At 35.6% G+C, this 26,755-nt stretch overlaps 1 protein-coding gene across 7 annotated transcripts in view; it reads left to right on the top strand.

Annotated features, from left to right (window-relative positions):
* The window catches only part of Grip (Glutamate receptor interacting protein), a 313,660-nt gene that overhangs the window by 252,542 nt on the left and 34,363 nt on the right, over positions 1-26,755 (top strand). The gene's annotated exons all lie outside the window — the stretch shown is intronic.

The raw sequence follows: 26,755 nt of genomic DNA, 5'->3' as shown, positions 1-26,755 counted from the left end.
TGAAAACCTTTCAACATTAGATAGACAGTAAACTAGTATTCTTATAAAGCCAATAAAAAAAGGGTTTTCCCGCAACTGAAACAAATCATATTTTCAATTCGATAAAAAAATGTTACATTTCCACCAAAATATTAGCAGCTCTAATCCTAACATACGTCGTGTAACTTCATTTCAGATTAGCCACATATCAAATTATGTCGGAGGCGATGGACGCTAAACGCATTTGAGTGCCAAGAGGGTTTCGCCAACCACTTTCCGTTAGCTAAAGGCGAAATTACGGAAACTTGATATTATTTTTGGTGAAATATACTTAGTGCTCGTAGCGTCTATTTTACAATAACAATCGAAGTTAAACACTAAAAATGATCCGTGACCGCAACCGAATATAAGTTTTAAGAGTAATTTATATATTTTATTTATTTTCTCTAATACTTTATCTCGAACATCATGGTATTAAACTATTCCAGTCATTTTATACTAATCATTTTATATAAGGACCTTTATTTATTTTATTACAATAAATACATTTATTAATTACGTATCTTGGTTTACATTACTAAAATTATATTAGTAAAATATTGAAAATAAACAACATTCCTGGTGCAAAAAGTTATTTCTAAATTATTATTTTGTTAGAAGGTTAGATACTGAACACGATAACATGATTAAAAACAGATAAAAACCATAATGGATGATATTATCTTATTTACGTGTTGAATTACTTACTCACTTATCTAATAAATTTTTTAATAGTTAGTTCCTTCTCCTTAACTGGTGGCTAGACATTACTGACATTCAATTTCAAATTCAATTTAAATCATGAGTCACTTTCTATAAGTTTGTTGCAATTTCAGGAACAAAATTTATCGGTACAAACTTATTATAGACTAAACAACGAAGACCACCCGGTCTTGGTCAACGGTTGGTCAAAAAAGTCCATAAATAAAGTAGGAAATCACATTAAAAAGGAATCTTAGAAGTCGACAGCCTTTGAACCAGTTTCGGTGGACCCGTTTATAAATAGTACTAATACGTAAACATAAAGGTTTATTGGGCCACAGCGTTGTAGAACGAAAGTTTTCACGACTGGGTTTTATGGGGACACTAAATGGGTAATGCGCATTAATGTTTTGATGATAAAATACTGTTCGATTTCATTTGTTATGTAAAATTAACATTGTAGGAGTAATTTGTACGTGGGTTGAAATGAACTATAGGCACATAGAAGTGAACGCTAGAAAATTCGCCGTGTCCTCTTAGTAGATCGCGATTCTGATCCGGTAGTGGATTCAACGGAGCAATGCTCTTTTTTTATTGCCCTTGTAGGCAAACAATCATACGGCCCACCTGATGGTGAGTGGTTTCCGTCGCCCATGGACTTCAGCAATGCCAGGGGCAGAATCAAGCCGCTGCCTACCGTTAAGTACTCTCCACAAGCCTCGTTTGAAGAAGGACATGTCATAGCGCTCGGGAAACTCCGTAGAGGGGAGTTCATTCCAAAGCCGGATAGTACGTGGCGAAAAAGATCTCTGGAAACGCACTGTGGATGAACGCAGTGGCTCCAGGTAGTATGGATGATCTCTACTCCTCCGTAAAAACAAGATGATAGAATCATCTCAAACAATTCTTGCTAGGGCTAGTGTTAGCTATTCTCTTAGGTTAAGCCCGTGAGCTCAACTACCGGTCGGCGTGAATCTTGTATCATGAACGTTAGTCCAAATATACTACTGATAAGCAATAATCACTAATAAATAATTTAAAAAAAACCATTACAATTGTAATGAACTCGAAACGCAACTCATAATAATAATATGATGAAAATAGTACGAGTAAATGCCAGATTAAAGAAGTAAATGGTAGATTTAATTAAAAAGCTAAACGTACAACACAGTTGTAATTTAAACTAAAAGATAGTCGAATTCAAAGTCTTTGAAGTCGTCGAGGCTAAAGGTCCTGGAGAAGACGCCCGGCACATTCGTATCGAGCGATGACACTGTACCGGTTTTCGAACCCTGCAGGCAGGTACCAATTCACCTATTATAATTGATAACGTACTTGTCAGATGTTCACGAATGACTTCCACGGTAAAGGAGTAATAGCATCGTGTAATATGTAAGATAAAAATGAAACCCGCAAATATTTTAATTTGCCTAATTACTGGTAGTAGGATGACTTGTGAGCCCACACGGGTAATTTCTACGGCCCTGACCATTTCTGCTGTGACGCGTTGCGTTTAGGTTTGAAGGAAGGAGCAACCGTTTCACGATAAAACTGATATTTCAAAGTCGATGGCGGCATTTAGATCATTGAGGTCTATGTTACTAGAGTCTGATAACCACTTTATACGAAGTGGGCCCTCAGAGACTCAGGTCTCGACCACCCATACAAGGAATAATAAAAAAGATGAGTGGTGTCGTGGAACACCGGATAGGAACTTCGTTCCTTATTATAAAAATATTAATTTTAAGTTCTATTCGAGGTATAAAGAAAATAAAAATGGAGGTTTCGCAACAACCCACGGTTATTCGGTAACGTGCGAACTTATTGTGGTACACTTCATTCACGGTTGTTTGTATAAGAGTTACTGTATTGCGCAAACAAATGCTCTGAGATCGTGGTCAATGAATGATAAAAAAATATATAATTTTTGGTACGTTATTACAAAGTTAAGTCGTACACTGTGTGCATTACTAGTGAAAATCTTACGTTACGGACGTTTTTTCCCGGTTAGGGTACCCCTCCGCATCGTCCCATAAGGAACTTCGTTCCAAAAGTATTTTTTTCAGTTTCAAATTTAGAATATGAAAGAATATTTTTTATAATAACAGAGAAAGATTTCATAACATAATCTGTCCAAATTTCCAGAACGTTCTTATAACAAAGCATCCCAGAAGGCACAATCAAGTGCAGCAACATTTTAAGTAGCCTGAACGATCCCGCCTGCCAAGCCGTCGTCCCATTGAGGCCTGATTATATATAGACTGTTGCGTAAAGTATGGCCCTAATTATGTGGCCATTGGAGACGGAACACGCTCCGACAGGAAACTCAGAATTATTATGCGGTTTCTTTTCTTAGATATTTTTTAAAGAAATAAAAAAAAACAGCAACACCAACACGATCCGAGACGTGTCTGCGTTTTGAGTTTTTATTGAGAACGATACGAGTTTTGAAATTAGAAGTGAATGGTGAGATGTTAGATTATATGGCTATTTAAAAACAACAAATTAGACAAGCTTCTTTCCTGCTCTGACAGTATAATAATAAAAAGTAAAATCATGTGTTGCCTTTATTACAGATTTGAATTATTACAGGTAAATAAAATAAAAATTAAATGCAAAAGGAATTGGCTCAGCTGATGTGCAAGTAGATGCATTGAATAACGCCGATTTTCTGTTACCCCCATTTGATGTCTTGATGATGTAGAAAAAGAAAACGTAAAGCTGATTTTCACATTATCTTAATCGCAGAAAAAGCGAGATAATTCGCGAAAATACCAGAAAATGCTTCCAAGAATCCATAGCTTGATTCCCGCAATCGAAACTTTACACATAATTGGAATACTGCAAATGATTAGAAGTCGTCGTGGCCTAAAGGATAAGACGTCCGGTGCATTCGTATCGAGCAATGCACCGGTGTTCGAATCCCGCAGGCGTGTACCAATTTTTCTAATGAAATACGTACTCACCAAATGTTCGCGATAGACTTCCACGGTGAAGGAATTCAATCGTATAATAAAAATCAAACTCGCAAAATTATAATTTGCGTAATTACTGGTGGTAGGACATTTTGTGAGTCCGCGCGTACTACCACCCTGCCTATTTCTGCCGTGAAGCAGTAATGCGTTTCGGCTTGAAGGGTAGGGCAGTCCGTTGTAGCTATTCTGAGACCTTAGAACTTATATCTCAAGGTGGGTGGCGCATTTACGTTGTAGATGTCTATGGGCTCCAGTAACCACTTAAAACCAGGAGGGCTGTGAGTTCGTCCACCCATTTAAGAGAAAAAAAATGATACGTCCTATGATAACATACGCATTATCCGGGCGGCGGCTTTCAACCGGCGCGTAACCGTAAAAGACCACGGTCCCGAATTCCGAGGGTCCGTTTCTCTGACCCGGCACTAACGCGCGATCTCGGGGACGTGCTCCGAAAAACGATGATTTCCCAAGGTTCGTTTGCATGTTCAAGTTTCGGAGACGATGGAAGCTATGCTCTCACGACATGCGACTTTCGTGCTTTATTATACTTGTATTTTGCATATTCTGTGAAACTTAAACGCCTTATCATTTTTTATTGCTTAAATGGGTGGACTAGCTCACGGCCCATATAATGGTAAGTGGTTACCGGAGCCCATAGACATCTACAACAGACACTGAGACATGAGTTGTAAGGTCTCACTTTAAGCAGTACAACGGCCCCGTCTTATCCTTTAGGCCACGACGACTTCAGACTAATCCTACGAAGACAATTCTTTATGTAACAGCTTTTTTTTGTAGGATCGAAAATTTTAGTCTGACAATATCTGGATTTGTAACAAAAATCTAAACAAAATATACAAAACCATCCAGCGGTCAATAGTAAAAACACAATTGGTATCTTAATAATAGATTGGGGAAAAAGTTTCTTTCAATTTTTTAAGAAAATTCACAATTTTTTTTAATATAGTTTATTTACATCTAACTAAAGTATGTAGGTACCATTTTGTTCGATAACTTTTTGCCATCTTGTTGGTAGGGACATGATCCCATTGCTATAGAAATTTTGGGGCTTCTGATCAAAATACCGCGACAATTAGTTTTGGCAGTACTCTCGTGATGTTATTATGTAGATACATTTAGTTTCCGAAAAAAATCCTTTGGATGTTTTATATTGTATTATCATTCAAATCAGATTATTTGTAATGGCGTTGCGAGTATTATCATGCATTTTTATAATATTATCTCCGCATGTGAACATACCTTGAAAATATAGCAAATGATTTTACGTGTTTAGTCAAGCTGTTTTCTCGGCTCGTCACCTTGAAATGTGACAACAGATGGCCCTTCTGTTTTGGACATATTTTTAATCTACACATTCACGCTCCGCTGACCTAATGCAAGGTAGCTCACTGAATACCGACCGTTATTTTATTTAGTATACAGTTGTGGCACTATATTATTATGTTACGCTTGATGAGATCTTTGTATGCATTTTCATGAAAAGATCTTTATAATCAGCAACACTACTGAACAGCAACAGAAAGTTCTCTACTGAACATGGCCATTGTTTCATTGTTTCTCTTGTTGTTCAGATCCGATCAGTGGCGTAAGATGGCTTGTTTACTTTCCACGTAAATATATATGTTCACCAATATAGGATCAATATCGAAGGATTCTTTTCTCGAAAAGCTCTCCTGGTCCTCGAAAAGACCAAGATACGATTCTTTCCTCATATTAAATTAGCCTGAGAAATTCCAAGTGTAGTTCTACGGAACGTAACAGCAGTATGTAGTGGCTTGCATATGCTCCTCGCCACTGTTGATGTCCCCGAGCGACGGTAAATATTACCATCGGATGAGCCATATGCTGCTCATCTTCCTGCTACCGCAATAACAACGTCAAAACAATAACAAAACAACTTTTTAGTGGTTGTAGGACCATTTTTAAGTCCGCACGGGTAGGTACCACCACCCCGCCTATTTCTGCCGTGAAGCAGTAATGTGTTTCGGTTTGAAGGGTGGGGTAGCCGTTGTAACTATACTGAGACCTTAGAACTTATATCTCAAGGTGGGTGGCACACCTACGTTGTAGATGTCTATGGGCTCCAGTAACCACTGAACACCAGGTGGGCTGTGAGCTCGCCCACCCATCTAAGCAATAAAAAAATCATATTCTTGCAATGGTCTTTCCATTCCAACAAGCGAGTACGAGTTACTACCGACACGTAACCCCGAAACATTTTTCCGGAGTTTCTATGTGTAATTTGCATTTCGGTACTCAACAAGTCTCTCTATAGGCTTCTTACGCAACATTGATGTCTTCTATATATAAGGCGATTTGCAGAGAGTCCACGCTTTGAGCATGAAGTCGTTAAATTCGTATAAAAACCATTAATTACCAGACTTTTTCTTAAAATATGTGTTTAGTATTTTAATTTTATGTCAGACTAAACATTAAATTTTAATATTGATAGCTGAGTCCCACGATGTTACCCGCGGTTATTGTCGTACCGCCGGTGATGCCGCGAGGCGAAGCTACTCTAAAAAAAGTAGCTTAAGTTACTCCTTATATCATCAGCTACCTATCAGTGAAAGTCCCGTCAAAATCGGTCCAGCCGTTTCAGAGATTATCCGGAACAAACAGACAGACAGACAGACAAAAATTGTTCAAAATTCATATGCATGTAGTAAAAAGGGGCTATTTCAATATTAAAAACAGACACACCAATTTTATTTATGTGTATAGATGTTAACCAACAAATTCATGAACTAAAACTATTAATTATCTTTAAATAACAACAGACTTTTTCTCTCAGTACTATCACGATTCCAACATCTTAATTCTATTCTTGACACATACAAAAAGTACTTTAATCCTAGAACGTAAATCAATATGGTAGCACCCGAAAAAGCTGAACAATAACTTCGAAACAAGGGCAAGATACGACAAGAAATAACACTAAATTTAATTCAAGTTGCAAGGAATGGGTTACACAGTAATAATTCATATCAATTGTGCTCGTAAAAACGAACCCTGTAACGGAATCCGAGGCGACCCCACTGGTTACAGCGCTCTCATTATCATACGACCAATTACTTAACAGTGAGAATGGTTCTAAGTAAGACTGGATTTTCAGAGATGAAATTATTAGGCACATTGTTATACGGACTCCAGAATGAAGATGTAGTAGAAGAGCTTAGTATGAAAAAGAACACAGTCGAAGTAAGCTATAGAAAATGTGGACAAATTTTCTGAATTAAAAAATGAATAATAGCTGATATTATTCTGTACACTATTTATTATTCTTTAGTTGATATTCTTTCCAAAAAAAAAATATATCTAAAACGTATCTATCAACGCTTTTATATCACGGTTTTCGCTATCAGAATTTTCAATGAAAAAATTATACTTATTCATGACTACGGCTAACGTTAAAGAAAATAGGAATAGAGACGGAATAGAGAATCTTCAATTCATTATCTGCAATCTTTCGTGCTATCGATTAAGAATGTTTTGTTTTTGTTTGTGAATGTTTGCACACACCCAATTAAGAATGTTTTGTTACAGCCAAAATTGTAAAGGGACCCATGGAATACCTTAAACAAAATGTTTTTAACATGTAACGTTTGAAGACGTGTGGAGATGGACACACCAAATTCAAAAGATTTCAATTGCTTTCTACGTAATCAGAATGATGTTATTCATAGTTATAGTCCTATATTTCGTACTATATTATTTAAGGATTCAAGGAAGACAAGGATTTAAATCAATATCAGCCATCAAGATAGCAGCTATCAAATATGATTGAGAGCATGGTTTCTTGATAGAAATACATAGGTTATAATATTAGTACCAAGCAAAATTATAAAAGTTTAGAATCAGTAGAAAATATCGATTTCAGGATATAGCACTGTTATAAAAGCAAAAAAAAGAAACCAAGAAATAAAATATGCCAGGTTCAAAAAATTATCAATAACACAAAATCGACTACGCTTTGATCTAAGCATAAAAATCTGAGATTCCGCTTCAGCTAACAAAATGTTGGTAGGTAAACAGAGTGAAGTCACGTATTTTACTGATTTTTTTTAGTTTCATCTCCGAGAATCCCGTGAGCACACTAAATGGATTATTCATTTGATTTTATTGGAGCAGTCACGGAGGAATTCAATTTTGGATTCGGCGAAAATTAAATTTCCCCTTTTCTGCTGTTGAAAATAAATTACAAATTGTAAATTGGTTGTCTTTCATCTCCCGGGAACCATGTTGATTTCAAATCCTACGTTACGATATTATACGTCAAAGTTAGATTTTATTCGAAATCGGCGCGCCAGCTTAAGTACTTTATAATATAGGAACGAGGAACCGTAATTACCATACGGCTATACAATACACCCCAAGGTAGGAAATCCAATACTATTAACGCAAAAATCTAAATATTTCTTTGTAATGGGCGTTAATATTTTAACAGGAAAATTAAATGTTTTTTTGTGAAATATCAATCCTTTATGTTCTGAAATTTTATAACAGTCACTCAATTGCCTAGTTTCATAATTTATATTACATTGGTATGCTAGTGCTAATTGCTAAGCAACCAAAATTAGCGGGATGTTGATATGCACCTACGTTCCAACCTAAAGTTATTAAACGATTTGTATTTCTGTGGATTTCATTCCAATTCACTTAAAAACAAACAACAATAAGTATTTAATTTAAATTCTTAGGTTATCAAAACATAAGTAACAAAGTGAGCGTAGAAAAATATTCGATAGACCTGGTAACAATGTAAGCGCCGTCGAGGGGATAGCTGGCGGCGAAGTCAAGGACGGTACTATTTCCCCACCTAATCGTCGATAACATATGTGGCTATTTCAAGTACTCGGTGACCGATAGATGAGCTTATGGGCTCTGTTAATACCTGAGAAAGGTATTAACACTGGCCCTGGCCTGCTCGTAGAATCCACCACCGGATCGAGATCGCAACCCAATGAGAAATAGTAGTAATTAATGGCGGCCACAATAAGAGAGTTATCGTTTCACGTCTCTTTTTTCCACGCTTCTATGAGTGACTGACGTATCGATTCTAAATTTAGGACGTCGGGAAGATCGACATTCCTCACGTACCACGCTGCTATGACGGCTGTCCTGCAGAAACGAGATTAGATGATCTGGAGAGAGTTTATATGTGTGCAGGCTGCGTGAGCACACACTATACTTGCATAAGTCATGGCGGAACGTACCTTATTAGGAAGGAACAATTTACTTCACTTGCAAATCACGGAGTAGAGTCGAACGAGTAGGAACGCGGCTCGGTCGTGGACTGTCTTAATCTGGGGACGGAATACTGTCATACCTCTATTGAGAGCGATAGGTACTGGGCCTATGAGGCCCACGGTATGATGTGATCAAAAATTTTTGATGGCGGCGATGGAGTTACCACGGCTAATTCTGGACGAGATACCAGCAGTGGGTCGCGTGACCACTTTTGAAGAACGCGATTTTGCTTTTTGTGAGTTTGATGTCAATAGGGCGGTAGTTGGTTCGTGCTAGTCTTTAAACTGATGCACAAGAATGTGATCTAACACTGTGTATAATAATAAGCCTTGAAAATAATAATTAAAAATACGATACGAACGAAGCGCATTTTATAATTCGAAGAATTAACACACGTAAATACATATTTACGTAAACTTTGGAAAAACAAACTTGTTTCAAATAAACAAAAAGTTAAAATCGTTCCTCTATTTATTAAACAACGTAATGTTGATATTACTTCAACATCAAGAAAGCATTATACAGTAATCATACTGTTTTTTTACTCAATACGGACTGAGAGACTGAGCTCGAGAGACTAACAATTGAGTCTGGAAAGAGAACTTATCAAAAAAGTGAAAACATATTATACGTACAGATATATAAATTCCCAGGATAATGGTGCCTCCTTTTGCGATCTCACAAAATATCCTGATGGTAGGGTATTATCTGTATATACGAAGTATTTAGATTTATATAAATCATTTTTATTATACAATGTAATTTATTATTGTGGAAATCGTTCGCGAACACTGATTAGACTGGGTCTATTTATAATCACGAAATCACGACAGTTGATTCGAGTATACTAAGTATCATAATGGCTTAAACATTAAATTAAAATTACAAAATTAAATTAAAAGCTGTGTTCAGTACACCTGTATCGAAATTTCAATTTTGAATTCAATCTTTAAAATACGGTCAAGCTCAAATTGTACTGAAGCTAGTGCAAGAATTAAAGTGACCTCAAAATCGAGAGACCGACAGCAACGTGGGTCATATGTCACGTTCGAGGCAATGTCATTAAGTGCCGCTTGTCTTTGTACCTCGACATACATACAGATTGACCGCTTCGAATAGACACAAAAAAATGACATTAAATTTTTCCTTGTTGAGTTTTAATGTTAAGGCTTTGCTCTGGTATTTTCAAAGCAGTATTTTATCCCAACATGCTTAGTCGTTGAAGAAACTCAAATAGACAAACTCTTTTATACCAATTGATACTAAATGTAGAAATAAACCTGCTGTGTGTACTACCGAACTATACAAAGCTTATAGAGGCAATGGAAATCTACAATATTGCTTGTAATTTTTAAAGAGCTGGCCATTCTTTAAACGGCTGACTTTACTGGTGGGGTATTGCAAATCCACTATGAAGGGTAACGAGATATAGTTTTTTTTTTTTTTTTTAATTAGTCAAGAAATCAATGGCAATCTTAATTCAGAGCACCCACCACCACTAGTTCGTAATGTAGACACCAGAAGTAATTTGGTATTAGACGGATTTTCTGATTAAAGCGTAACAGGTCATTGGCATCGTGCTATTTATTATTTTTCCTACCCAACCAAAGCCAAAGTATAGTACGTACAAAGTAGTAAGTACAAATTATTACATGGCTTAATCAGATTCAGAGGCATGGGTTTTGTGTTGTGAACTGTGAGGAGCACTTACAGTACCGAACTAGTACTACGTTATAAATAATGAAATTTATCGATGCCAGTCCTTTTTCATTAAGACATGGGTAGATAGCATCACAGTACCTTATTAGCGATGATGGGTAGATGTGAATACTATTATCTTAAATTCTGAAGACTTGTGAGAATCAAATGAGTGATCGTACAGAGTACGGCACCAATTTTCTGTTCAAAAATTATATTGAAGAAATTTCGATGAGCGATTCTACGAAGCTGGGTAGGACTTGGCACGTGTTGATTGTTAATGACCTTTCGTTATTAAAGGGCGGTTACCTAGACTTCGCAGAAATAGCATTATCTATACAACATTACGATTCATAAATAAATAAATAAATATTTACTAACAACCACGCCACGTTAACTGGTCCCGTGGTAAGTTCGTAAAGAGCTTGTGTTACAGGTACCAGATAACGGAAATAAATGTAATATTTTTATTATACACATACATATATTTAATATACATCCATAACCCTGGAAAAGCCATTTTTATATTTATCATACAAATATCTTCCCTTGGCGGGATTCGAACCCGCGACCCCCTTGTGTAGTGACCATGTCACTTACCACTACACCAGACGGCCGTGTTATCATCGAGAATTACATAGAATGGTCACAGAGAAAACGTGTTTAAACATTTAACTGTTTAGTTTTGTTATAGCTTCACTAACAATCGCTCTGAATAACCCCGTTTATCGTCGGCTAGTTAATTAAACATATGTTTGCTGTTTAATCGCATACAAAGTTTCGTGTACCATAATCACGGGGAACAACACTCGCTTCCGTAATACGCAAAATGAGTTTAACGGATGCAAAATCTGCGTACAAAGTTATCTTAATGTAAAATAATGTTGCGAAAATATATTTTACTCATTTAACTAGTCTGCTTACTGGTACCTATTTCTACCATAGCGGGTAGATAACGGTATACGACAAGTTTTACTGATAATAAACAAAACAAAAAGAAATAGTATAATAACTTTTGATTAATTGGTAAGAAAAGTCATGAAGTAAAATGTGCAAAAGCAATAAGACGGTATCATCTTTTTGCATGCATTTTCAGTGCAAAAGTTCAAAATGGGTCTTTTGACCCGTTATGGTATGTTTAGTGTTAGGCGTTGGAATTTTTTGTTTGCTTTTCTAAACAAAGACGTATATAGTCTACGGTGACTGGTTCAGTGAGTGGCCACCGTGTCTCATTGACGCCATCAAGTTACTGGACAGAAACCAAACCGCTGCGTATCGAAATTAATACTTAGTCACTTATACATATCTCAATTCCTAAGGTTTTTTTTTATTGCTTAGATGAGTGGACGAGCTCACAAAGCCCCCCTGTTGTTAAGTGATTACCGGAGCCCATAGACATCTACAAAGTAAATGCCGCCAACCACCTTTTTGAGATATGAGTTCTAATGTCTCAGATAATAGATAAGATTTATTTATTATCTTCCTTCTTAAAACAAAACACTATGTGATTCATCTAAAACAGAGTTTTATTTATTAAATACAGTTAAACTTTTACTTAACAAATATCAACTAATGAAATAACTATGTACTAACCTAAAACAGAGAATCGACAATTAAATGTTCATGCTTTACTATTCTTATATTCAAATTTGAATCGTCCTTTCTACTTTTATAATTAAGCTAATTCACAAAGAGTTTTATTAAAAATGGTTGAATGTTTTTCTGATACCTACCTACATACCCAAATATTAATGGTTCTGTCAACGTCAACGTCAACACAAAGCTTAAATCACCCCCCTTCGAAATGAAAAAATATATTCATATTTATTTATTTTTTCCCTTTCTACTTTAGTAAAATTTTAGTGCGAAATCTAAAAATCATCAAGCATAGGAATGAGCTTTGTGACATGATATAGACCAATAGATCTTGTACCACGGCCAGTATTTATTTTAAAAACTGAATCCGATATTTTTTCTTCAATTTCAAAGGGACCAATTCTAATTTCATCCATTTTTTTTTATTCAGTTTGTTACTATAGTCGACATATACCTTATCTCCTTTTTTAAATTCATGTTGTAATTAATTCTTGGTAAATAAAGTTTTATTATATTCATGTGATTTTATTGACCTTTGAAGTGCTATTTTCCTGTCTTCTTCCAAACTTTTTGTTACAACGGCTGCCCCACCATTCAAACAGAAACGCATTACTGCTTCACGGCAGAAATAGGCGGGGTGGTCGTACCTACCCGTGCGGACTCACAAGAGGTCCTACCACCAGTTACTTTTTATTTGCACGAAATTTCGACACAGACGATAATTCATCCAAAAGTCAATGACAATATACGCGCTGTCAAAATTATATGTCAATGAGGTGGTCGCTGTCAACATCAGCGTTCATTTGTATTTCATAACAGCTATAACTTCACATTGATTTATTTTTCTTTTGAACCGTTTACGTGGAGATTGAGTCGGGTTTCTTCTTCTTTGACATCCAGACACGACTCATATTTTCGATACGAATAACTTAAGTAGTTTAATTAAAAAACTAACGCAGTGCTTACATCACTTTGCACAAGCCATTCACTCACTACGCACTCTGGTTCCACGTATCTACGTGTACAAATAATCTTTCCAAGCGAAATTTAATTACAGAACTCCCTAACACCCTTCACCTCTAGTGGGCCTATTATATCCAGGAGAAACCCACATCAAGCACCTTTAGGGCCACAAATAGAAATATTTATGGACCGAAACGCTACGGGGTTGACAGTTGCCAAATTCATTGTTGAGCCTCTTTTAGTTAAGGCGAAATTTGTTTTATGAACTCGTATTGGATAGATTTGGGTAGTTAATTCTGAGTTGTGGTTGTAATTAGCGCAGATTTTATGAACGAAAAGGTTGGTAATGGAAATCGATAGTAATTTTTAAACATATTCTTCCATTTTGGCCTTTGTTGACAGCAATACAGAATGAATGAAACTCAGATATATTACCAAGGTTTTTGTTTTATTAACTATCGTTAATTCAACTATGAGTTTAATGTTCAATTAGTTGATCATAGTTAACAACCAGAAAAATTATCCATATTTTGAACGGGGCTAAGATAGTTCATAGGTATCATAAATGTAGCTGTTGCCAACCACCCGAAGAACCGAAATCGAAGTAAAAATTAATTAATCGTAAATCCGTTCCACTCTTCTAACCAGAATAAATTTAGCGATACAAATAGGTCTGCTTAATCAAGTATAAAAAGTCAATAACAAGTCTTTTTAATCGCCAGATAATACTCAATCAAGCGTCATTGGGCTTACGAAACGATTTACCTTCACAATTAGCGGTAATTTAGGAGGTCGTCGTGGCCTAACGGATAAGACGTCCGGTGCATTCGTGTTGAAGCGATGCACCGGTGTTCGAATCCCGCAGGCGGGTACCAATTTTTCTAATGAAATACGTACTCAACAAATGTTCACGATTGACTTCCACGGTGAAGGAATAACATCGTGTAAAAAATGAAACCCGCAAAATTATAATTTGCGTAATTACTGGTGGTAGGACCTGTTGTGAGTCCGCACGGGTAGGTACCACCGCCCCGCCTATTTCTGCCGTGAAGCAGTAATGCGTTTCGGTTTGAAGGGTGGGGCAGCCGTTGTGACTATACTGAGACCTTAGAACTATATCTCAAGGTGTGTGGCGCATTTACGTTGTAGATGTCTATGGGCTCCAGTAACCACTTAACAACAGGTGGGCTGTGAGCTCGTCCACACAGCTAAGCAATAAAAAAAAAAAATAATAATGTGAACATTTGACACGGAAACCTTGTGAGCACATGACAACAAATTAAATGGCCAACTTACGTGACATATTATTATTATATTATTATCAAAACTGAAGTACGAGTATATAAATAAAAAGATGCATGTTTTTTACTGAATGAAATTACTTACGTGAAATTCCTTAAGACAAACATAATTATATTTCTTTTATTTATTATCTTTTATTTGAAATGAATACTATGCAATATATAATATATTTTATTTACATTTGAAAACCGTTTTAACTAACGCAAAATAATAATACTTGGCAAATGCTACGCAATATCGAAAACTATAAATAGTCACAGGCCTGACCTTAAGCCGCAGATCCATTCAGTAACGTATTTATTTGTGGCGAACTTTAAACCCGCCAGCTGTGCCGGTGTCCTGTCGTTGTCCGAATGTCGACAACTTCACTAAATTTACTACTCTCAATATTTGACAATGGTATCCAACTGTAAAATGAGGCCTTCAATCGCTTTAACTTTAGCGTATCTTCGCAGATTGCTTTAAATTATTGAAGTGAAAACTTCTTTAGAATCGTTGTGATTTCAAACCGGATGCAACGGAAAAAACGACAGGTAAGAGACACAAATACAAAAATGTGTAGGATGAAGCCAGCAAAGAATGAGACAGAAATATACATACTATTTAATACAGCGCCATCTGTGAGATTATTTTAATACTAACGTGTGTATGAAAGCTCTTGTAGTGAATTTTAATTTAGGATTATACGTGAAATTAAAATATCAATTCACAGAGGGCGCTACCTTACAATTATTTACTAATGACAAAATTTTACATATACTTAAGACGTTTAGGATAATTGTATTTTAATTTTGGAAGGTTTCACTTCTACCACGTGTGAATTGCACACATTTTGTTTTTTTAAGGCCTTTGTTTCTTGGCTTAGAACGTCAAACAAGCTCACGTCCTTACAAAAATATTACTGGCCTATAACAATATACGCACTCTCCCGTCTGAGAGATGAAATTAATATAGGTACCTATGTAGAAGTTACAATTTTACAAGATTTTGCGGAAAATAAACGTAATTTATATACTTTTCCGGCTCACTAAGTATTTCAACCAAATAACATCATTGAAACATAGAAAGAATATAATAGATATACATTTAACACCCCACACTATAAAAAATAATATGTAAGCACCTATTGATATTAATAATATATTGATATTAATAAGTCTAACAATTGGCAGTACTTTCGTTTCATTATTATCTGTTTCAGAAAATAGTCCTAAGGAAACAAAATTCAATATAAGCCATGATCCACAATAATTGGCTTATATTCTGCTAACGGAATTCCTAAAGCCCTCGTATTGCACAATGACTTCAGTAAAAATACTAAGCCAGTAATGTCGTGTTATCGAAAAAGTCTTATGACCCAATTTTTTGCTGCGAAAGACCGCCCCTTCGTTAAGGGGGCTTAAGAGCCGATTCTTTTCACGAGAAGCGATTAAAGCAATTCATTGGTCGTGTAACTCGTAGTATTATCGGAACTCCGTCCATTTTGCCCGATAATATAGCTCGGATAGTAAAAATTCAGTCGGTATAATTTTCGAGTATCGTTTGGCATTTACGTGCTTTGCTTTGAACCTGGATTGTGCGATTTTAATATATATTTGCACTGGTAGCAATATCATTGCTTAGTATATTCCAGTACATTACGTTTTTTTTTTTTTTTAATCGGTTTGATAAATTGTTAGATCGACCGTCACAATGGCAGTGTATCATCAAAACTGACCTGCTTTGTTGTAAAAGTCTTTAGCCACAATAAGGTAATCATAGTTGCTAAGTATGATATTTAGATTGTACTTATTCGAACTCGTGATCTATGTGATTATTTGTCCTAGAATCTGAACTTGACTAGATTTAGGGACAAGGCTTCTGCTAGACGATTTAGAGGCTCTCTATAAAAAGGTTTCTTCTTCTTTCTTATATTATTCTTTAAAAAAAGTACATCATTGTTGAAATTCACACTTGAAACATTATAAATCAAAAAACCCAAGACAAAACTCTAATTCATTAAGCTACCAAATAGTACTGTCCTCACATTGATCACAAATCATTTTAATTTCGTAATTAGATCATATGTAACCGAATCGAATGTCGGACTGGCTTTGAAGCACGCGGTAGTACCGACATCAAGCCACATCACTGCGTAATTAATCTTCCACTCAATCATTGACATCGATGTAAATCAATTATCTTGATATACGTCATTGATTACGTCATTATATAATTGGAGGATGGCATCTATAATTACAATAATAGATTTTCATATTATTCAATAGCGTCAGTAAATTGTTAAATTGACAATTTTTCTCCTGATTATAAAAAATATTGTGAGCTCATTTATCGAAATATTCACAATTCCGATAATTAAGTAATTTCGCCTGGTAGCGGAAAAGCTTTGATTAACAGATTAAGAATATTTTGTAATCACGGCAGAATGAGCAGAACTTTTAGAAGACATATAAAATATCCTTTTTTTAAGCTGGTAGTCCTGAGCGGCCATGCCTGCGTAACCTAAAGCGTAGGTGAACTCTCGGAGTTCTAACCTGAGGGCGTTGCTAACACTAGCCCCAGCAAGAGCAGTGCTTCGCAGATGTACCACCGGATCGGAAATACGACCCAATGAGAAGATCCGACGAGAAACTCAGTGGACTGTGTCTATGGGTTAGTTTACCTGTGCTTGAAGTAACTAAAGCACCCTTACTGGATCGGGATATAATATATATCAGGCCGTCACAAACCTACAAATCAAATTTAAATGTGTTTTCTTATGTGATTCACGTTTTACTCGATCATAAATCATAGTTCAATAAAAATATATCAGTTTGTACGCGACATATGCGGAATCGTTGATTATACGTTACGAGTATTTTTCATATTTTCAATAACAGTCTGTTTATTTTGATCATTGAAACATAAGCTATCATCGAAATTTTGAAAGTTTTATTGACTTCACTCTTTATATACTCATTAAATGTGTTACCGTTTAACATTCCTTATATTATCTATATATTAATACGTGAAGCAAACATTGTATCCCTTTTTACGAAAATTGCGCGGACGGAGGATTATGAAATTTTCCACACTTATAAAGAGTATAGAGAAGTGCATAATGCTAATTTTTTTTTTAAATAATGCATCAAAGATACATTAAATCAATAAAGAAAACATTACACACAATACATACCATGTATTTGACGCACACACGCATGCATACTATTTATTGTCAAACTTTTCTTCTTGACGTCTCTGGTCAAATTGAGAATAGATTAAATATTGTTTGTTTTAATTAATATTTTTTTATAGTGTAGCCTTGGCGAAATTTGTGATTATAAAAGTATAAAATACAATCATAATAGTGTACAAACTTATTATACAATTCTAATTAATTATAGTCGAATTTCGGCTACTGCGGGACCTCTAGTCTTTCTAATTTTGCTTATTTGTGCTATGAAGCTATTACTCATACCAGCTCATAGGGTAGCATAGCTGTTATTATAATAAAAATAACATGTCCATCTCTAGATTCAAAGTCAGCAATGACCTTGTTATGTCGTTCAACCAAACTGTTCGTTAAGCCGCCAAATATCGTCAGTATCGTCTTCTACCTATACCTAGAATTAAAATATATTTTCATAGTCACAAAAGGTCAGAGAATGCTACTGACTGTTATAAATGTATAGCCATAATTACTGATCTTATTTATCTAGATTTTTCAACCGAATGGGATCGATTACGGTCACGATTGGACTAAATCAATATTAGCTGGCGCAACCACCCGCTTCGTTTCATTAATCCGTCAAGAAATTTGGTTACAATCTATTTTTCCCTGTAGTTGTTTTATGGCGGCTTCTTCGTTTTAATCCATCATTTTAATTTCGTGAAATAGATTTAATTAATTGCACTTAAGCGTGCTGAATGCTAATTCTGTTTTCCGTGGGGTGGTTTTGCATTATACTGGAGTCGTACTAAGAACGATAAGCTATATCGAATTCGACTTATTTCCTTTATGTTGGGCTACTTTGTAATTTTTTTACACCAGTTATTGTGGCCCAAATTATATTTGCCATGCAATTACTATCTCACCCTGAAATGCATAGCTGTTCTACGGCGCTATAATTTACCTTACCATGTTCTCAATGTTTTAAAACAGAAGTAAACGATTTAACAGAAAACAATCATACAAAATTAGAACCTGTTTTAATAAATCCAAACTTCGAGTACCGCTTACCTTGCAAAAGATACTGAATACTCCAGGAATCGAATCACTACCATTCAGATATAATTAACTTTTCTAACAGACAAGTCGATAAAAAAATGGAGGATTTCAACTTTCATCTATAAAATTGTTAAAGAAACCGAAATAGGTTACATTTCATTTTTTTTTTTTTAAATTAATTTTGCTATTCGAGCTGAGCCGATGGTGATAAATTCAAAAGATAGTTTTTAATAATATACATAATCATTCTTTCGCTTTAGTCTCTTCAATTCAATTTCCATATCATTGAATTTGTATTATTCAATCTTCCAATTTCGTTTCTAATTTATTATTAAAATAAGTGCTAAAGTTAAATCCAAAATCTTTCAGTTTTAGATTTTTATTCAAAAGTGTAATCGTGGAAATTTTTCAAATCGAAATTGTTTTTGCTACTGTCAGGATATTAAATCGATATAATAATGAAAAATAATACAAATACTATACGAGTATATAGGTCCGGCCCTACAACAGTGCGTACAATGACATGATAATATTATAATCGCTTGTGCTTTTTTTTATAGCTTTTAAGTGTGGATGAGCCCACGGCCCATCTGATATTAAGTGATTACCGGAGCCAATATATATCTACAACGTAAGTGCCACCATCCATCTTATTTTATTTTTTATTTTATTGCCCTTGTAGGCAGATGAGCATACGGCCCACCTGATGGTGAGTGGTTACCGTCGCCCATGGACTTCAGCAATGCCAGGGGCAGAGCCAAGCTGCTGCCTACCGCTTAATACTCTCCACAAGCCTCCTTTGAAGAAGGACATGTCATAGCGCTCGGGAAACACCGTGGAGGGGAGCTCATTCCATAGCCAGATGGTACGTGGCAAAAAAGATCTCTGGAAACGCACTGTGGATGACCGCAGTGACTCCAGGTAGTATGGATGAACTCTACTCCGGTGGCGGGCGGTGCGGTGGTAAAAACGAGATGCCGGTATCATCTCGAACAATTCCTCAGAGCACTCCCCATGGAACATACGATACAAAATACAGAGGGAACCGAAGTCCCTCCGCAGACCCAGAGGTATGAGTGAGCCTTGAGATATGAGTTCTAAGATCTTAGTATACTACAACGGCTGCCCCACACTTCAAGCCCAAACGCATTACTGCTTCACGGCAGAAATAAGCGGGGGGACTCACAATTCGTCCTACCATATACGTAAATTGGTTGCGTATTGCTGACCAGTAGGACGTACTTTTGTGGAGAAGCAATCATAATTTTAGCCTTAAAAACTGGTTTCGGCGTTATAGAATAGAATTGAGACTTCCACCTCATGACTCAAGGTGCATGGACGTGTTCATATCGTGATATAAAGTCCAGTAACCAATTAATCAATCAAATCAATCAATTAAATCAAATCAAAAAAAAAATATTCCACATAAATGAAAGTACATACTTGTTGAACGTCAAAAAGAACTACCGTCAATTCAATTCAAATTCAATTTGACGCCAGTCCTGAGTACATCTCACAGTATATAAAATCTGCAGAAAAAATCATACTCCTACTAAACAGCGCCATGCAGTGAAATGTTTAAAAAAAAGCAATTCATAGATAAGAAAAATAAAAATAAGATAAATACGAAAACTAAACGATTGCATACCCTTGAAAATCGTACAACAAGAGATATTTTAAAAAGTAAATTTCATAGCATTGACTACAACATTTCCGTGGCCACGTGGAAAGCAATAATGATGCTAATTGACTCAGACGGTTCGCGTTTCGCCAGAGGGCGCGGTGGCTTTTGGCTCAATTACATTGTACTCTGGGTTGAGTCAGAATGGACACGCAAAGGTGACTCACAATGTCTACGCTTTTTTAGTTATTACTTTGGATATTCGCTTCGCGCTGTTAGCATTAATTCATTGTGATTTAAAAGTTGTTCGTTTGAATTTGCTTGTAATATTTTGATATTATTATGAAATCTGGCTATCGGCCTTCGGAATACTATCCATGTCTTCCTGTGATCACCGTAAAGGGCGGCATAGGAATTTAGTAGAACTGCAAAAAACTACTTCACGTCGTGGTCATATTGAACAATGACCAGAGTTTAAGCTACAATGTTTGTTCGTCTTTTTCCGGGTGTTCGTTGCTGTAGGATTTTTCCTTGCATTATTAACTAGAGCAGATCTTTTTCATTAATTTGCACAATATAACCAAGGTACAACATTATTTTGAGCTTCTTCATAGTATTCAAAAACTGCCCCTTTCACCATCGGCAAACCTCTTTCATTTCACTTTCTCGCCACCCACGTTATCTTCTGTATACCCATATTTCAATGTTTCAAGGGTTTTAAACCGTTACTGATGGCTTGAGTTAAAGTAAACGAATCTAGAACGTAGAAAAAAAAATGTTCCTATTTAAAAAGTGGGACTGAAATGATAAATTAGAACTTTGACTTTTTGTCACAAGGTGGATGCCATTCGGAGTTTGTTGTCTATGGGTTCTGGTAACGTGTGAATTTGGTTGCTATGTTTGACTTGCGGAGTTTTTTTTAGATGAATCTCTGGTATTAGTTTGAGGTTTGGTATCTATAATAATAATACATATAAATACGCTAAGACAGATAATTACGTATCATTTGCAACTTTGTTAATCGATTTTATTTTTGTTTAGTTAGTTGCTTTGTGTTATCAATAATAGAAGGAATAGCCACATTGAACTAAAAGTAATTACAAAACACACAACATTTCATAACCATTTCCTGCTCTGCTTGTATACCGATTTTCATTTGTTTTTTTGGCTTGGCGTCGCTATTGATGATGACGATGAGCTTTAGCGTTATCAATTTAAAAAATTGGACACCGTCCATATATTTTTTTCGAGGCACTAATAATATAAAATGTATTACGTGAATCTGATGTGTCAGTGATTATGGCCGAATTTAGATAGTTGATTAAACACTAACTGTATCGAAAAAACGGCTATTTATTTTAGTCTTTCGAACCAAACACATTATGGTTTTGCCATAGAAGAAGAAAGAGGTTAGGAGCAACCTTTAAGGGCTTACCACACGTCACAACACGTTCAATCAACAATAAGCAAAGGCGTGAGTAGACCCTTTTAATTTATCATCGAATAAGCATAATTACACAAAAGTGGCGCTGGGCAGGACATCTTGCGAGATATACGGATAAAAGATGGACATTAGAAATTACAACATGGGAAGGACCAGCGGGCAAAAGAAGAAGAGGACGACCAAGAAGCAGATGGATCGACGAAATAATAGCAGCAACTGGAAAAGAATGGAGAAACAAAGCCAAGGATAGGGAAGAGTGGAGCAAGCTGGAGGAGGCCTATACCCGAATGGGGTTCCAAGCACAAGTTTATATTTAATTTTGTAATTTTTATTTGATAAGGTATTTTTTCTTTTTTTTTCTTTTTTTCTATTTGTGTTTGGAAATAAAATGGGCTTATTATTATTATTATTAAGCATAATTAATGTTTTCCATAAAGCGTTCGTACACGTTTTAAAAACAAAACAAAGTAAATTCGTGATTCTGGTACACGCTCTACTTAACACTATACGTTTCGTGTGAAAAATATTGAAATACAGTGCGAGAGAGGGAGGACCGAAATATATTTATCAGCTGTTCATAGTCATAAGCGACGGCGTTTTTAAATTTAAATTTCGCTCCGGTCAGACTTCCTGCTGTAGATAAGAATGCTTATTTGATTTATAGTGAGTGTGTGAGGAATTATATTATTATGTTATATTTATTAAATCTGCCACTAGAATGTCACTTGTTTTACAGTGATTTTGAAAAATCTAAAGTAAAGCTGCCCGCTGTATTTTTTGGGCGGCTCAGAAAATATTTTTGGCATATAACTAATAAATTGCCATACATTACCCGTGGATTACTGCAAACTTAAGTAATTTCAAATAATGTGAATCAAAAATAACACTACAAAATTAATGTGTTGTGATTGTCCGTACAGATATATTATTATTTTGTTCTCTGCTGAATAACAAGGATTCTGGTTAGAGTCGTTTACGTCATTAAAAACTGAATAAAAAAGAGGTGGCCCAGAAAAATCGATGAGGTCGTCAAAAAGTCTCTCAGCTCTGTCAGTAGAAAAGAAAATGAATCTATTAAAATGGGTCTTCAGAAGTGTTAATAAAGAAAAATCTCATACCACGCAAAGAAAGAAGCTACGTCACCTCGTTGTGGAAAACTTCCGGTCTTTCAAGTAGCAACAACGTAGTTAAATTTTGAACAAAATATTTACACCCCAACAAGACAAACAATAAGGTGTTAATTGTGCGGACTCTCGTTGGAAATACTCAGTGGGTCGCGATTCCGATCTGGTGATAGATTCAACGAAGCACTGCTCTTGCTATGGCTAGTGCTAGCGAGTCCTCCCCGATTCAGCACTGTTAGCTTACTTACTAGTCCGCGCATAGTTGAAATAGCCCCTTAGGCTACCAACAATTACGAAAACCAACCTAATAATATATCCTGCTTATTATGTACTATATATACTGGTGGCAGGACCTCTTGTGAGTCCGCACGGGTAGGTACCACCACCCTGCCTATTTCTGCCGTGAAGCAATAATGCGTTTCGGTTTGAAGGGTGGGGCAGCTGTTGTAACTATACTGAGACCTTAGAACTTATATCTCAAGGTGGGTGGCGCATTTACGTTGTAGATGTCTATGGGCTCCAATAACCCATCTAAGCAAAAAATTATAATATATATATACATATATTCTGACTAACAAAAGCTATTACTCATAACTATCGTTACATTTGTATAGGCAATCCGTGTTTGCCGATGAAGAGTCTCTAGGCTAATTATATGATACAAAACATCACTAAATCTTGAATGAAATGTAGGATATTCAATTTTAGATAAAAAAAAAAACATTTTATTGCTGGAGTGGACGAGCTCACAGCCCACCTGATGTTAAGTGGTTACTGGAGCCCATAGACATTTACGACGTAAATGCGCCACCCACCTTGAGATATAAGTTCTAAGGTCTCAAGTATAGTTACAACGGCTGCCCCACCCTTCAAACCGAAACGCATTACTGCTTCACGGCAGAAATAGGCAGGGTGGTGGTACCCACCCGCGCGGACTCACAAGAGGTCCTACCACCAGTAAAAAATGTAAAATGTAACATCGAACTGAATTCAACTCGCTCAGCTCATCACTGACGTCGTACTTTTCAAATGGGTTTACTGACTGAGCTGCTGAATTAAAGATAGCACACGAACTCGCCTCACTGTTGAGATGATTCAGTACTTGGACTTGAATCACAAGCTAGGATACTCGACAAGATTACCTCACTGGTGACCGTCTGAGGCCGTACCGATTTTCAATGTTTTTCACTGAAAAATGAACGTGCCAAGAATAATTCCAATTTTGATTCATCACGCAATTTCATTGAATTCGTGCGGGAAATTCGGAAGAGTTTTCGTGGTAATTAATAAAATTTTGAGTGTCTGTTATCATCAAGACGTACTCAATAAATTAAGTACGTCACGATAAGCTATTTATGAAATTAACATATCTATATAATTATATAAAAATGAATTGCTGTTCGTTAGTCTCGCTAAATCTCGAGAACGACTGGACCGATTTAGCGATTTTGGTCTTGAATGATTTGTGGAAGTCCAGAGAAGATAAATAAATTGGAAAATGCTCGGAGTTAAATAAAAATAACATTTTTGTTTTTCCTTTGACGTGTCCCCCCTCGGACGGATTCCTTTTGTTTGTTTTAAGTTTATTTTATACCAAAGTTTAGGTCTTTTATTTATCGATTGAGCCACTACGAAGTCTGCCGGGTCAGCTAGTTTTCAATATATTACGGCTTTCAGGATTTTTAGTTTTCGGCTCAAACAATCAAACTAGAAATGTTATTTATTTCCGCTGTCTGGCTTATCAAACATGAAATTGGTGACAGCTGTCAAAATTAGTTCTATATGTTACGAAGTATGCTATATTTTACATCAACGAAATCGAATGGAAAACAATCTCTAAGTTTATAAATCGTGAAAGTGCATATTAAAATAATGAGATCAGATTTAAATTTGCTCACATTCAAATTCCCCCGAGACCCCAATTATTAGTGTCGTCGATCGTAAACAATATTTTATATGAAATTCAAGGCGAGTTACACGATTTAATTCTTCTTATTAACGAAATATGTACGGCCAGACTTTAATTGAGATTAAAAAAAAAAAACATTCCAAACTATTCACAAGTACATATATCGACGCGTGAAAGGCTAACGTGACTAAGCGACAATGCGTGACCTTTACAGCAGACTAATTTAAAGTTGAAATACCTGAAAAAAATTCTATTTTAACGAACCTAGCTGAAGGATTTAAATGATTTTAATAGACCCAATAGACCATTTTAATAGCGTATCGAATATGGTTATTGCCTATCACTTATGTACAAAGCAGTTATTGTCGCTTAGTCACGTTTGCCTTTCAAGCGTCTATGTGCTAAAACATATAATTTGAATAAGGTACAAACAATTCATAACCGTAACCGAGCCAGATAGCTAAAAAGAGATGTGGAAATTTCCAACGATTCAGCAAAAGTTTAACTGAACTTTAGAGCAGGAATAACGTCTGAAAAGTCTTTTAAAACTCGATTCACATTGTCGGAGCGGATCACTTAGCCGTGGAATAAAGAAGTGCCGCTGTGAGCGTTTCTTTTGAATTAAAGATATAGCAAGGTCGCGGCATTTGGGCGTTCGCGGAGATTCTTGCATTCATCGCTATTTCAATTCTTCAATTATTCTTGCGATTAAAAGTTTGTTATTGTTGCTTATACTTCTTCAGGCGCGTTATGAAAAATTGATGAGAGTGAAATTTTACGATGCGCGCGCACCGTGACACAAAATTAACAGAATGAAGTTGCCCACTAAATCGCCTATTACAATACGACCGACGTAACTTGGCGAGTCTGAATATAGCCGCAGGTGAACTTTCCGAACCGTACCGAGAATTACCGAATTTATACGATGTCAAGAAAAGGGATGTCCAATAAGCGTGTTTGAAGATCTTGTTTAATCGATATTTTTTTTCAAATTAATTAAAATTTAAATAAAAAAAGTATAACTTCTTGCGCGCGTACATAAGTACACGCACCCTTTTTTTGTTGTGACACACTAATCTGTTTTACAATTAAATCTCATGTTTATTTTTTTAAGTCCATGATCACGATACTTCATTTTCTCCTCCGTTGATTTTAGCACCGTTATTTATGTCCTTTTGTTATGATATTAATACGTATATAAATAACTTTTAAAATACATATGTTTGATATTTACGAAAGTTTTAATTTGTTTTCTTCGTATGAGGGTTGAGGAGACCGCATTTTCTTGTTTGTACTATTGGCATTGCCGATACAGTATCTAGTAAATACTACCACAAAAAAACCTTTTTGCTTGCTTTTTTCATTCTTAATTTGATTCATCTTTCTTATGTAAAATGTACTAAGCGCGCTTGCCTGAAACCCGAAAAACTTGCTCAGAGGCATTATATTACATCTATGTACGAGTATCTCTTCTTTGTAATGTACATAATACCTTAACTAATTATTTGCTTTATACATCTACAGATTTTCATTACAATTAACACAGGCTACAGTTAAGTGGTTTTAAATTTGTAATTACATATCTTTATATTAATACGTGAAGCAAAAATTTTGTATCCCTTTTTACGAAAATTGCGCGGACGGAGGAGTATGAAATTTTCCACACATAGAGAATATAGAGAAGAAGTGCAAAATGCTAATATTTTTTTAAAATAATGCATAAAAGATACATTAAATCAATAAAGAAAACATTACACACACTACGTACCATGTATTTGACGCACACACGCATGCATACTATAAATTGTCAAACTTTTGTTCTTCACGTCTGTGGTCAAATTGAGAATAGATTAAATATTGTTTGTCTTTATTAATATTTTTTTATAGTGTAGCCTTGGCGAAATTTATGATTATAGAAGTATAAA

Source organism: Bombyx mandarina, chromosome 22 (genome assembly GCF_030267445.1).
Source record: "Bombyx mandarina strain Sakado chromosome 22, ASM3026744v2".
Taxonomy (NCBI): Eukaryota; Metazoa; Arthropoda; class Insecta; order Lepidoptera; family Bombycidae; genus Bombyx; species Bombyx mandarina.
The sequence above is the reverse complement of the archived record's forward strand: the minus strand, read 5'-3'. Positions and strand labels throughout refer to the sequence as shown.